Source organism: Phoenix dactylifera, chromosome 12, assembly GCF_009389715.1.
Source record: "Phoenix dactylifera cultivar Barhee BC4 chromosome 12, palm_55x_up_171113_PBpolish2nd_filt_p, whole genome shotgun sequence".
NCBI classification, from domain to species: domain Eukaryota; kingdom Viridiplantae; phylum Streptophyta; class Magnoliopsida; order Arecales; family Arecaceae; genus Phoenix; species Phoenix dactylifera.
In genome coordinates, this window is record NC_052403.1 from 2,941,209 (window position 1) to 2,955,338 (window position 14,130).

The 14,130-nt window shown below is 39.5% G+C and overlaps 2 pseudogenes; one reads left to right on the top strand and one right to left on the bottom strand.

Annotated features, from left to right (window-relative positions):
* The first annotated feature begins 467 nt into the window (after positions 1-467).
* Positions 468-5,364, top strand: LOC103705051 (annotated as a pseudogene).
* Positions 5,365-12,246: 6,882 nt separating this feature from the next.
* On the bottom strand, positions 12,247-13,974 carry LOC120112711 (annotated as a pseudogene).
* Between the last annotated feature and the right edge of the window lie 156 nt (positions 13,975-14,130).

Below are 14,130 nucleotides of genomic sequence, written 5' to 3' on the forward strand. Positions count from 1 at the left end.
GACCATCCCACCATGTATGGTCAACGCCTCCATATTCTTTCCCCACCGTCCAAAAGTTTGTCCTGCGGCCATCCCACTTTTGGACGGCCGAGATCTCTCCATCATCAAACCCAGACTTAACGTTCTAGAACGTTGCGAGTGCCATCTCCATTGATGCCAGCGAACGGTCGCGATCTCTTCCAAATAAGAAAGTACTCCTACTTATCACCCTTCGTTTCACCGTTCGCGTACCTGTCTTACGTGGGCAGTTGGTAATTGACCGCCATTAGCGATAGGCGAATCCTCTATTGCCACGTAGGATAGGTACAAGGACTGTGACAGTGACGGGTGATGCTTGCCACTTTTCCTAAACCCGAATCAAAATTAAAAATAAAATAATAAAACAAAAGCGCTTTCGCTTTGCTAATCTTTGTCGGCTTCTCCGTTTTAAGGTGGGAGCAAGTCTCCCGTTCTCCGCTTTAGCCCTTTCGCCAGAAGGAGAGGAGAGAGGAAGGGAAGAAAAAGAGAGAGGCGAGCGAGAAAGAGGGGGGGAGAGGGAGAGAAGGGAAGGAGAAGTCGGTCTCTTTCTCTCCCTCGCATCTCTGCTCTCTTTCTTTGTTATGGCCGGTGGAGGGAGATGGAGTCTCCGGCGAGCTGCTCGGCCGGCGCCCAGAGGGAGAAGGAGGTGGTTTTTGACCTGGTGGATCCATTCCTTGTGGAGTCCCCTCGAGAATCCTCGCCATCGGCTTTCCGGTTTTGTGATCCTGATCCTATCCTTGTTTCTTGGTTCGATTCTTGTTTCTTTGAGAAACTTGGTGGTTAAGGTTTGGATTCTAAGGGATTTGATGCCTTAATTTCGGTTCTTGGCTTGGTTTCTTTGGATATGTTTTTATTCTTGCACATCACCATCTTTACTTGTTATTCATGCCATCTCTTCTTATGTTTAGGATTTTAGGATTTTAGGGTCTCCGTTTGTCGGATCTTCTTGATGATTTGGTGCGATCTGAGGCGGGTTCGATAGATGGGGTCTCTGGTTTTTTTTTTCCTTTTTCCTTTTCTTTTGCCTTTATTCTCCTAGGGGTGAGATTGCCGAATATTGGATTCTTTATGGGGAAATTTCGTGGTTGGGGCTTCAAGTTGTTTGGGTTTGTTGTTGAATGCATTGAATTGCATCGGACGTGTATTGTCTTTGTTGCTGGTGATTGCTGGGATTGCTTCTTCGTGTGTCCTGTTTGAAATTGGGAGTTAGATTTCAAAAATTCGTGCTTTAAGACATCTTCTGTGGTGTAAACCGTATGGATCTTATTTAATGCTTGATATAACTTATCTTCATTCATTCCTGAAGATAAAAGTTTCTCGGAAAAGATGAGAGGAAAAAGTGGATTCTCTATCATCTGTTTCATGAAGAAACATCTGCCATAAGATGGATTGGTTTTAAAGTGCATAAGTTCTAGGTCTGGTTAAGTTTATGCTGTGCCATTTTAACTGAGAGGACTTCTAGTGGAGAACAAGGATTTATGTGGACGGGCCATACTTGGATGGATTTATTTCTGGATTGGGCTTCATTTAAGAGGTCACAGATAGTATGGTAACAATGCTAAACCTATTTGTTTAGGCAAGATCATAATCATCTCTTTAAATTTGGGCTCCACTTGTATTATGTGAGGCCAACTTCAGCATGGAGGCACGAGGCTTGTTTGTTGCTGACGCTGCACATAGGCAGAGCCGAGCACATCTCTAGGTATTGTTTTTGCCTTCTTGGATGTGTGGACCCCATCCTCTGGCTGAGAATTACCATTATTTGAGTCATAATAAGATTATGAGCACTTTAGCTGAGGAATTACTTTACTTGATTATGGTGGTTGAAGAACCTTATGAGTGAGCATCTTGTACTGGTCATTTTCGGACAAGTAATATGCTTTGGTGGGAACAAGTTTTTAGATGCTGTTAGTTAAAGAGTGATGCTTTCTATTGTATTCCTTCATTTGTTTTAAGAACTATGTATCTTGAGGTGAGTCATGGCAGTTTCAATGTCCATTACTAGAGTTATGGCGGTGGGAGATAAGTCTTTGGTTTTTGCAGCAGAGGTGATCTTGGAAGCTTTGTAGGAGAATAATGGAGTGAATTTCATATTATAATATTTTTTTTAATGTTTCTCCCACTTACTATATTAGTTTATTTTTTATTACAATGTGCATCACAAATGAAGATATTGTTCAATCTCCTTTGACTTATCAAGCTGACCATGTTGTTTGGATCTTTCAGGTTGCTTCAATTGTTATTACATGAATTTCTGTGTGATTTCTCTCATTTGTCTGCATCCTTTTTATCTTGACTATGTGTTTTAAAAGTGGTGAATTAAATAGTTGTTTACTCTGAATAGTAATGTAATATAAGAAAGATACATATGCACGGACTATTATATCAAGAATTATATAAATCATAGCTTTTCAGTGGATTATAACGTTCTTCATTATACTTATACTAGTACATAAGCATCACATTTGATGATCGCTTCTGAGTAGGTATATTCCTATTCTATTTTTTTTCCATATGTTCTTTTTGTGGATTGGGACACTTCAGCAATACAGTACAAATGAGAAATATGGTTTGAAATAGTGGATGTTCTTTGGACTACTTAAAACTGTTTCCTTCTGAATCTACTGTGAATTTCTATGTTCTGAATGTATTGATTGTTCAGTTAGTCTGAACTTCAGGTGGTGGTGGAGTGAATAAAGTGTACAGAAGTTTTAACTTTGTTGTCATTTTTTTTCTCCTCTATGCTATGTTTCAACAAAAAGGGAGAATATAGGTTTGTTGAGGTATTTATTTTGTTTTTTATTAATTTATTGTCTATTTAATTAAGAGTAGACCATTGTTATTAGGGAAATCACATTTATGTTGAGATGATGGAGTATGTAATGATACCAGCTAGAAATTATCTTACAGACATATCTACTGATGGATCTCTAGCTTGATATTTTTGCATTTTAAACATATATGCTGTAATGTGTTCATAAATGGTTCAAGTATTCCTATGATTACTATTTTTTGACCTTCAGACATGGGGCCACATCATTGATTTGTACAAGTATTCTATTTTTCACTAATTACAAGAAACCAAGGTTGTGAATTGCTCTAGCTTTGTGGCATATGTCAGCGACACCCATAGGTGCATTGATGACATGTATATATATATTTTTTAGGATGAATATATTTTTTTGTGTTAGATTGTGAGCTCCTTGTTGAGAGCTTTTCAGGATTAGTGAAGTGAGACACTGCACTCCTAATTAAGATGGCAGCCCCAGATAAGATTTTATTTTCTTCAATACAGGTATTTGTACCTGCTAAAATGATCCTGATTTCTTGTTCCCAAATATACTGAATTATCATCACATCAATTTTCATCGAGCTTACTTTTCCATTCTATCCATTGGCTAGTTAAACCCATTCTAAGCTACTATAGTTAGATTGCTATTCCTTAAGTATTAAAGTACTGATGTTGCACGCTGGTCATAGCTGGCAGGATATCTATCCTATTGTGCTGTGCCATGGTTCAAAAAAAAATTGGCATGTTGGATGATAGCAAACCAGCTATACTTTAGTGATTGTATTTTAATCTTGTACTGTATATTTTTCCTGCTGTATGGATGACTTGCAAGGCAAGAGTCTGATTAGTTTGAGTCATTCTTGCTGTTTTTATTGCTACTTTTCTTTTTCTCTAGTAATTCCCATTGATGGAAAGAAAGAGGGCTAAATGCACTAGTACCATAGACCCAAAATGTTTGCTTCTATTTGTAACTTCATCAAAATTTTGCAAGATTCGTGATTGCTATTGACACATGTTTGCATGATGCTTCCCCTCGGACACATCTCTGTGGAAATTTTAGTTAACGAACTATGAATCTACACTGTTGCACCTCTTGATGTGGTTGCATTCTGGGTTCACACTCCGACATTTGGGGAGAACCTGAGTTTTAGCTGAATGGTTGGAGGTGGGGGGGATGGCATTAAGTTCTTTTTCTTGCCGTGTCTTTTTTATATATCGATGTACTCTGGCTGATTATTTGTTTTTGAACTGTAGTTCTACGGATGGAGTTGGATATTCAGAGGTTCATACAGAACTCTGATCAGTATCAATTTGAGTTTCAGCATCTTCCAACTTCATATCTTAGGCGTGTTGCCCATCGTGTTGCTCAACACTATGGTTTACAGACTATGTCACTTGACAGCATTATAGATGGTTTGGGTAGCAGAGTAATAGCAAGGAAGACACCTGACAGTAGATTTCCAGCTGTCTATTTATCAGAAGTTCCTGTAAAACAGCCTGAAAAGGAGATGACTGAACAAGTTAAGATTGCTATTCGTCCGAGGTCCAGCAAAGCTTCCCCAAGTGATGCAGTTGAGCTAGGAATTAAAAGATGTGCAACGAGAACTGTGGAAGAGCGGAAGGAGGAATATGACAAAGCTCGGGCCCGTATATTCAATGTTTTGAGCAGTCCAGAAGTAGAAGGGTCATCATCTTCAGCTGATGGGAGAAGCATGTGTTCAAGTAAGGATGAGCATGAATGTCATAGGATTTTAGAAGAAAATGAAAAGACCAATATAAAAGATAGTGCTTCTAGAGTTGCCATTTTTAGAGACAGGGAAAAGGACCGTAGTGATCCAGATTATGATCGGAGATATGAAAGGTATAGGGCCTACACAAGAACTGAGCATTTCATTTATTTCATCTCAATCAATAGATCTTCTTCTTAGTCCCAGCTATCAGCCATTCTGAGAGTGGCACTTGAAACTTTGCAGGTATGTTAGAGGTCTCAGACTTGGCCAGGATTTTGGCTTGGGGACATGTTGTGATGTTCTTCAACCTCCATTCCTGCAGTATGAGGCAGGGATTTCTCAGTTTGGTCAATTGCCAAGGAACCAAATCCCTATGAATTACAACCTGTCTAGCCCAACTATGAACCCGTATTGTTCTTTTGGATGCAATCAAACCATCACCGAGGGTGTCTATATGCAGTGGCCCTGCTATGATGTATGCGAACTCCTACGAGCATTTCAGACATGCTGTTTTCCAGGTAGTTTTTTGCTTCTTTTTCCTTGATCATTTTGAGTTTACTGTCAGTTTCTAATAATGATGTTTTGCATGTGCAGGTTCCATCTTACCAGCAACCTCTGAGCTTTGAGCATACACAGAACTGCTAGCAGACAGGGAAGTTGTGTGACAGATGTGTTTCTTTAGATATAGTAGAGATATTGTTCAAGACTGTTGAAACTGTTTTCTTTTCAACTCTAGGTTATATATATTTTGTATGTGGTGCATGAAATTGACTCAATTACTATCATTCTGATTAATTTTCATGGAGCATGCATTCTTTGGATTTATGGCGCTATTCTATTATTCTTTTGTGAGTTTTTGCAATTGTTTGCCATATAAATTTAGAGGCCGTATTAGACGTGAACAAGGAAAGATGCGTGGCTTTAGCTTTTGACAAATTAAATGGTTGAGATTAGAAGGGAAGAAACAGGTGATGTCATGACTATTTTAATGATTCGCTGTAATAAGGGAAACATAGAACACTAGATACTGTTAACTCAGTGTCCTCGTGAACTCTTCGAGCATGCTCGTAGAAGTTTGCAACCAGAACTGGAATGCTCGGTATAAGATTATAGCAATGATCTTAGTGGAACTTGAAGGGGTTTGACAAGGAGAGGAAATTCTGTTGAATCATGATCCTCTGAGGTGCGTGTTTTGCACCGGAGAGCGCTTGTTGTACAGCCCCAGATGGCTACCACATCATTTATATCGGAGATGGATGGTTGTGACTTATCCTCAGCAAGTGTTGTGTTTGCTGCCCATGGCAGCAATCTCTATTTCCAAGATGAGTCACAGCCATCGGTCTGTGAGATGAATGATGTGGCGGCCTTTGGAGGTTGTACAACAATCTGCGGTGCAAAAATGTTTACAGCAGGGGATTCTGTGAAGAACTTGAAAGTTGCAAGGAAGCAGAATGATGCTACAATGACATGATATGTTGCTAGAACTAGTTGAGAATCTGGAGATACACTTGATGGTTACTGATTTGTTGCATTTGTCATGCATTTGCTGGATGAGGTCATTAGCATGGAGAGGTCAAGCCGTGCCTGTTGATAAATTTGTATGTTTAGCATTGATCAATGTTATCTAAATCGTGGTTCCATGCAGATATCTCTGTTATTGGTGAGTTCCGACAGGTCCAGAAACCGCTTGCCACTTGCACATCTTGCTGCCAAGCAGATGAAACTAGAGCATATTTTGCTTATAATTTGTTTTGGTAAAAGTGTCCTAATTATTTAATGCAAATGTCAGATAATAATTGGTTATTTGACTGTTGATGTCATCTCTCTGTGTTGTAATGGCTGTGGTTTGTCTACCTTCACCGGTTGTGGTGGTATGCACAAATGACGGCACGGTTGATGGGCATTATAGATGAAAAAAAATTACCTACGATCGAATCCAGAATAACGAAAGGATTATCGTTTCTGGGATCTCCGCCTAAAATTGGTTAAAGCTCTCATATCTAGTAGAGGAATGATGGGCAGAGGTTGGTGATTAGATTTAATGATAGTATAGAATTGTATCAATAACTCCAGGTGCGCTATTCGAGAAGACGCCACATTGTCAGTGTCCTAAGGTTCAATGTCGTAGGCGTACGGCATTTATTTCGATGCTACTCGACAAGTAGTGCTACCTATATGGATTTATAGATATAATTAACTCTTGGATGTTTCTTATTGGAGGATTTAAAGGATGAATCTCAACTCAAGCAACCCTTTATGCTTCTTATCGGGTGATTCAAGGGATCGCTCGTTTCCTAAAAGATCGGTTTTGAGCCGAGTAAAATATAACCAAGGCATCGACTCGATCTTTGCTGCTCGAGGATGTGAATCTCGGAGGGCCGCTGGGTACAGCCCGCTGCAGATTGACCACAAAGTCTGCAGGTTACTTAAAATGACTTTGCCTTAGACTCTCGCCCACAAATAATATTACTCTTATGAACGCATTTTAACGACGCCTGCCACTCTATTCTTCGCATCAAATATGCCATATGATGGCCTTGCAAAAATACCGGCAAGCAGCAGTTGCGGGCTGCGAGCAGAAGATCAGGAGCACATTGACCACTGGCGAAGCTCTGGTTCTTTAAGCTGAGAAGATAGAAAGTCTCTGAAGCCGGGAGGCAATATGCATCTATATGAAACTGTAACGGGAAAGGGGACACATTATTGCTATTTATTCTACTGTTCCCAAAAGGTTCCATGACCAGAACGAAACCAATTGGAATACTGAACTAGTACTGCACACCCATAATTTTCGAACACTCACATCCAACAATCATGACATTGGGGCCTTGACGACATCGCAGCACCCACATCCGATGATCACAAGTTCTGCATTCAGGGTTTTAACTGGGGGAAGAATCAGGGAGAGTGTTAACGTTGAGTTCATCAAAAGTTCGGAAGTAAGTTAAAAACTTGGAATCGTTATATACTTGCATACGAGAAAACATGCACAGCCGAGGTAATGAGATGCATTTGCTTTGTAAGGCATGAAAAGTAATAATACTGAATGGTTCAGGTCATTTTACCACACTGGAACAGTACACATGGGGCAAACGGTAAAATGTTACTTCGATTATTTTTCAAAGTTACAGAATATTATAACTATCTCATCCAATATGCAGAAATTTGATTTCAAGGGCTTCGAAATTGCGACATAAAGAGCTCATTTGCTACCAAAAGTAAGAGCTCATCTAGTGGATCTATACAAGCTTAACACAGACCACTAATTCTTATCATGCACTCACATATTACTATCGTTATCAACTATGTTTCATACGTCGTCTGGGTACTGATAAATGACACATGAAGATGGTTTCAAAAGTGAATCCAATGAGCAATAACAAGTTAATTGAGTGATAGTTTCCAATAGAATTTGACGAACAATATAATTTGATCAGTGTAAAAGCTACAAAGGCTTAAAGATATCAGCACTAGAGTTTCATGGAATATATATTTCTCCTCATGTAAAATGAATAAAAGAAATTTCAGTCCAGCATATTTGGAGATTTATCATGCATCCAAGAGATGCCCACCTTTAAACATGTAGAGCCTAATTTTTGACAATTTGGGAACCTACAGTTCAATGAGTCATGAAAGGCAACTGTTGCTAACTGCTCCATGAAAGCAGCTGTTGCTAAACTGACTGAATTTCTTGAACCCTTCTTTGCTCTTATTGAGCTAAATCAAGAGAGTTCAGCTCAATTTAACTTCTCATTTTGCAAGGCTTTTTATTTTTTATTTTTGTTTCTGATTGGAATTTAACATTTTATTATAGAGATACATATCAAGAGAGGAAGAATGGAAAATAGATGTGCCACATACGTTCAATTATTATTCATTCAATAAGAGGTTATTTGAATTTGATAGTTTATATAATGAAAATACTGACCTGATAATTGTGCTATCTATTCCCAATGCAGACCTTTCCAATGGTTTCAGCTAGGTCAGCTGTTGATCTACACTTAGGACAAGGCAATGCTCTCCGCTAAAGTTATGTGCAACCTCATCCTTATGTCTATAGTTTGCCGACAAATAAGTTATTATATACACCTGATGCTTTCGTTCGACAACAGTTGTTCACAATCTTGCAAAAGCAGCGCTAGGTTATATGTCATGCCCATTCCAGCTAAATTTGATCTTTTCTATAAATCCTGCAACCTCCCCTTAAATCAGTGCCCCTCTCTCCTTCTCATATTATCAAGTAAATATAAGAACAAGATCATTAACTTGTGTTGCTGAATCCACCTCAATCTGAGCTTGTTCCTGCTTCTTATCCTGTATTGTTCATAATGAAATCTTATATTTAATCCTGCTTCTACTAACTTCCACCTCTAAATTTGGAATTCATCAGAGCTCACATTGATCCATTTAAGCTGCCCATAGTAGAGCAGTTTACATGAAAAATGCATAAATCCAAAGCGCAGGAAACATGTCTACTCTATTGTTCTTTCCATTAGTAAAAACATTTTAGTTAAAAGGATCTAAAAGGTGAGATTTGTTATTGTCTGCTCTTAAATACAAAACAGTTCTTACCTGGTTTAAGTGACATTTTCGACATGGGTACATTCATCCATGACTCGTTGGATAGGTTAATATGTAGCAAACATATGGAGAGAATCATAATCATAACTATCAAACTTTATCTAAACATTTAGGGTGGGCATGACAATGGAAAGCATCAGAAATAAAAACTCATGTCTTCTTCATATTGGTCCAGAAAATCTTTTTCTGAAATACATTTCAAGATTGATCTTGAATATGTGGATCGACTTGCCTATCGATGACTGGCATCAATATTCAGTGCAAAAAAGAAAAATTGGTCTTCAATAAGCAGACATTAATGCATAGTTGGTTTCTTATGATACTGTCCAAGTTGGTTAAGATGGAAATCTTGCTAAATGAGCTTTAAAAAAATCACTAAATAAGGGTAGAAGATCAAAGTAATTAATTGTATATTTCCTGCTTAATAAAAATTAAATAGATATGAGTATACACTGACAAGACCAAGATGAATTATCCAATCATCAATGATACAGAAGTTCATGGAAGTTAGAATTGCATTGAGGTTTGGTGATTTAACTAATCAACAAGCTGGTAGTTAACATCCATCACTTGCTTCTCTAAGAAAGAGAAGCAAAAACTCACTAACTTATTTCCTAGTGTCTTTAGCTCCAAGCACCCGAGCACGAAGTATGGTCCAATTTTATTCAACTACATGCTGAATGTCATTTGCACACCAGTTCCTAGTGCATGGCTCAGCTTTCCTAGTGCTACGTACGAAGACACATCCCTGGCACACTTGGTCTCCAGCACACTAACATGCACAAGAGGCAGATAATCTACATTAAGAATCTTTGGTTGCTCTTGCAAGCTCCATGGAATCTCATAGCTAAAAATAAGGGTGTCACCTCTTACAAAGGCTACTTGCTCTGAAATAGTAGTTCAGGTTTAGGATGATGCAAATTGGCAGGCATTAAATCACTTGTATGTTCCTAAACTGTTCTCATTTGCACACACAGTAAACATCTTATGCCTTAGAATCATTGGTATCGGTTAGATTCTTCCAGTATCTCAAATAGCTGGCATAATGTTTAAGTCTCTTGAGTGTTCCACATACTTGTATTTATAGATTCCTCTGTTTCCAAATTTAAAAACAAGAATGCTTTGTGCTCCTACATGTTAGCAAGCATAGTGATCAGAACCAGTTTTTCACAATGTAACTAGATGAATTCCACTGTTTGAGTATTGATAGTCAAAATGCACCTTTGACTCTACCACAATGCATTGGAAGAAGCCATACTAGGCAAACTGTATGTGGTTGCTTTCAAACCCACACCATCATCCAAAATTTTAATATCTGAATATTGATAATTAAATAATACTCCAATAGGTCATATATAACGATTTAATTAGTGATAAAATATCCAACTGTCACGATCATGAGCAACTGATACCAAATATATAACAGTGACTTAGAGCATACTGAGTGACGGTTGCCACATGCAACCCTTCATTTCCTAAATGAATCTCCAAGACTGAAAGAACTCTCTATTTTTTCCAAGAATTATAATTAGATCAAGTAACCTTGAACCTACAACTACCAAGCTGTCAAGCTCCATTTGTTTAGTAGCGATAATTAAAACACTCTACCTCTTTTGACCATTAGTGCTGTGCTTATAGAGACCCACATCCGCCGCTAGTTAGGCCACACTGAAATCACTTAAACTCCTTTACTTAAAACTTGGAAGTAACATATTTAAGCAAGATAATTTCTCGGGAACTAAGAAAAAGCATAATAGGAAACAAGCATTATCCCATTGGTTTGACATTTGGTTAATGCAAGTCAGGATCTTATGTAAAAATTGAGATCAAGGACAAAAATCCATCAAGTTGGACATTATGTCATTTAATTTTTGACACAATATATTTTATTTTAATAAAGTATACTTCTGTTTCATGCTTGTGCAAATGCTGGTTTATATATCAAATCTCAAATGAGCACTTAACAAGATGGATAACTATTTACTGCTTGAACTCAATTTTGAGCAAGAAAGCTAGTCGATCTAACTTGTAATTGCACATATGCATTGAAGAATATTATTTGAAGGTCAATAAACCTATTCTTATTTGCTTGCAATAGCATAAGTGGACAGCATATAACCTAGACTACTTTCTAGTATCTGTTCTTGCTCTAGTGACTAAAATGTCAACCGAACAACATAAAATCTGGGCTACACACCTGAAAATTGAGGTTACAGATTTTAGGGAAAAAATGTCGAAACACTGAGACTGGTAACGCCCCAAACAACTGTTATTGATGCCATGTTTTTAGAGTTTTGTAAGGCTGCAATGGAAGGAAGTATAACCTAAATGTTATCTGAGATGCTATGAAATTGATCCTATACTCTGTATGTTTGTTATAAATGTTCTGCTATACTGTGCTTCAATTTTATGGCAAGAAAACAGAGGAAAGGGTACATAACATTGAAGATCGACAGGAACATCCTAGTTCATATATCTTCCATCCTGAGAGTACATGTTTAACACAGAGAATAATAGCTGACCATGAAGTAGAGAAATATTCAAATGTTAAAATACAAAACAAGAAATGAAATGAAAAGTCAAGACAAGTGAAAACCAACTTCATGAAGACTATGCAAAGTTCTAAATAAATTCAAACATCACCGAAAATCAAGCGTATGCAGAATAATTCTCGATAAAAGGATCAATTGGCCTAGATGAACATTTTGGCATGGGTGTTGTTCGCATATGCTTTACCTGTATCAGAATGTAACATCTACGTTATGAATTAATGATATCAGCATCATCAACAATACACCTTGAGCACAACCAAACTCTGTCATATGCTTCTGGTCGAATCTGTTGCACTGTCTCTTCAAATCCATATCTATTCCTAAGAATTCACTGGAAAATTCCATAGAAGACCACCAATGAATTGTTTGACTGACAACTATTGCGTTATGGAAGTTTATATCATAGATTTCAATATAGATATGTAAAGGATAAATGGCATGGAAATTCTTGAGCTAAACAAAATTAAATTTACAAATTTGTATTTTTGAACCGTTGAAAGCACCTAAAAGTAGGAGGAACTACCCCGGTAGGACTTCACTATCACATTCAAATAAAAAGAGCAAAAGCCACCTGTACGGTAAAACATTCAGACAATATTCATAATTTCCCAACAGAATTTTCAAGTCAAGCAATTCAGAGCAATGGAAAACACTAAGTAAATGGAAGCTAACACCGTTCAACTTTACAATGTTAACTCTACAAGGCAAAAGCTTAAGAATGAATCAAAGGTGCACAAGTCTGTGTAGACCAACCAAATAAACACTAATTAAGCATTCCCCTGTCTTCGATGTGTTTCAACGAGGAATGTAACCTTACTTGGCCAAGAAGACTACCATCGCTTTTTCCTTAACTATCCACAGAATGAAGCAACCAGTTTCAATCAAAACCCTAATTCTGATACTATCCCCAATTATGATAGCCAACATTAGATTGGAGATAAGAAACTACACTGGAGCTCCAATACGTAAGTCCATTCAATTTCGAGGCAATATTAGTTATAACTACCTACTGATCACAATAACAAGAAGAAGAACAACAACAAGAACAAAAATAAAAACACGAACAGAAACAACGACAATAGAGATGGCAATCACAATGGAAAAATGGAAAAAGAAACCCTCCACGAATCCCAGAACACTTTTCTTTTGTATCCTTTATACTCCCTCCCTCAAAACCTCAACCTTCCCCATATCCCGACTACTTATGATTAGATGTAGAATGAGCGAAGACTACCTGGGAGACTCGCTTAATCATCACCTGTGGGAAAAAGAGTCAGCTCCCTCCTTCCGCCTCCCCTCTCTCCCGAGTCCAATTCCTCCACCCCATATGAAGAAGCCGCCGGCGGGAAACCCATCCCTATTTCCACTCCCATATGTTGCATCCCAATCAGCGGTGGCGACAGGAACCGGTGATCGAAACCCCCACCACCACCGACGCCGCCGCTCGCCACCGATCCGAAATGCCCCATCTGCCTCTGATAGTAGTACTGCTGCCCGATCTGGTGGTGATGATGATGGTGGTGGAGTGGGTTTACGGGGACAAGCGGCACGAAGGACGGGTCGGGTCCGGTGGCGCCGCGGGGGCTGAGGAAGTGGTGGGGGACAGGGCCGCTGGCGAAGAGCTGGTGGTCCGCGGCCGAGATGTGGCCTCCGGCGAGGGCGGCAGAGGCGGAGGAGGAGGAGGAGGAGGACTGCTGCATGCGTTTGAGGTAGAGGCGGTACTTCTGGAGGTGGCTGGCGACGTTCTCCCGGGTGAGGCCCTCGACGCCCATCAGCTGCATGATGGTCTTGGGGACGGCGTTCTTGATCCCCAGGTGGGCCACCGCGTCCACGAACCGCTTGTGGAGCTGCGGCGTCCACACCAGCCGCGGCCGCTTCAGCGTCCGCGCCGCCGCCCCCTCGTCTCCGGCACCGCCTCCGCCGCCGCCGGAGTCTGGGTCGGGGCGGGGGGCGGCCGCGGCGTGAACGGGGAGGGGAGGTCGAAGGCGAGTGCGAGGTCGGCGGTGATCAGAGTTTGTGAAAGGGGCATCAGCTCTTCCGGCTTCGGCAGCTCATCCTCCCAGCTGGCGAACCAGTTGTTGTTGCTATTGATATTCGACTCCTCCTCCTCCTCCTCCTCCTCCTCCTCCGTTCCTTCTCTCATCCCTACCATTCTTGATATCTCTACCATTTATTCTTCTCTCTTGGTTGATGGAATTTGGGGAGAGAGAGAAAGAGGGATTCGCGGTGGATATCTTCCTCGTCTTCTCCGTCTGCTCTTCTTTCTTTTTGTTTGCTTGCTTTGGGTTTCTTCGTCTCTCCTGATTTATCGCGTGAGATTTATGGTTAATTTCCTTTGGCACGTGTGGAGATATTTGCTGTTGTGCGAGGGTGGTATAATAGTATGGCGTTTATTTTTTATTTTATTTTATTTTATTTTGCTTGAAGGGATGCACCATACAGGCTAAAAAGTCAAAAA